This window comes from Malus sylvestris, chromosome 7 (genome assembly GCF_916048215.2).
Source record: "Malus sylvestris chromosome 7, drMalSylv7.2, whole genome shotgun sequence".
Taxonomy (NCBI): Eukaryota; Viridiplantae; Streptophyta; class Magnoliopsida; order Rosales; family Rosaceae; genus Malus; species Malus sylvestris.
This window is the reverse complement of record NC_062266.1, coordinates 21,024,801-21,025,835: the sequence shown is the minus strand read 5'-3', so window position 1 is coordinate 21,025,835 and position 1,035 is coordinate 21,024,801.

The window sequence follows — 1,035 nt, the reverse complement described above, 5'->3', positions numbered from 1 at the left end:
CGCATGACAGTTTGTGTGTTGAATTTGAGGGGGCTTGAATGATGCACCCCTCCCTATATTTATAGTAGCAAACCTGCTTCTGATCGAATCAAACCTATGCTCGGATTAGGACTCCTTACCCCGATCCAATCTTATCTCGGTCAGTCCTACTCCTATTAGGACTTTGAACTCAACCTCTTATCAGGCCGTATTCATTCCCAAATTTCAACATCCTCATCCTACCGAGACTCCTTATTGTATCAGGATTCAACTACCCATCCTGATAGGACACGGCCGGCCCCTGAGCAACATTTCCGGGCCGAGAACAATTCTAAACTCGGCCCAAACCAGTATTTTGGGCCCAAACACATGGATATTTAAAAAAAAAAAATAAACATTAAACATTAAAAAAATTAAAAAAATAAAAAAAATAAAAAAGGTGTCTTCTTCCTCAAACCCCCTCCTTTCTCTCTTCTGCACCTACCCAACCTTTGCACATCCATCATTCCCCCTCCCTCTTCGGCTCCACCCACTCAACCTTCATCCTCTTTGATGGCCCCGTGAGCTCGAATGAGCGTGCCCCACCTACCAAATTTGATGGCAAATCACCATAAAATCAACTGCAAATGTGGAGAAAAGTAGCAGATGGAGCCGTATTCACATCTCCAACTTCATTCTCGAGCCCATTGAGCTCGACCTTGACTGGATCCGAGTGGTGCAAGAGGTTTATGAGCTCGTCACTGTCCATACTAGGCCCCCTAAATCCTCTCCTCCGCGATGAGCTATTCGCCTCATTGATCGATTCCGACATTGTATTATTGGCCACAACATTGTCTGTTACATGTGAACTGGTGCAAGGAATCAAAGAGGAGATGAGGGTTAGGTGGGTGCAAAGGAGAGAAGGGAGGGAGGGTTGGGGGGGGGGGGGCTGTGGGGTGTGGCGGCAATGTCCGTTTACCCATGAACCGATGTGGGGAGTCGAAAAGGAGATGAGGGTTAGGTGAGTGCAGAAGAGAGAAGGGAGGGAGGGACGAGGGGTGGGGTGAGGGCAGGATG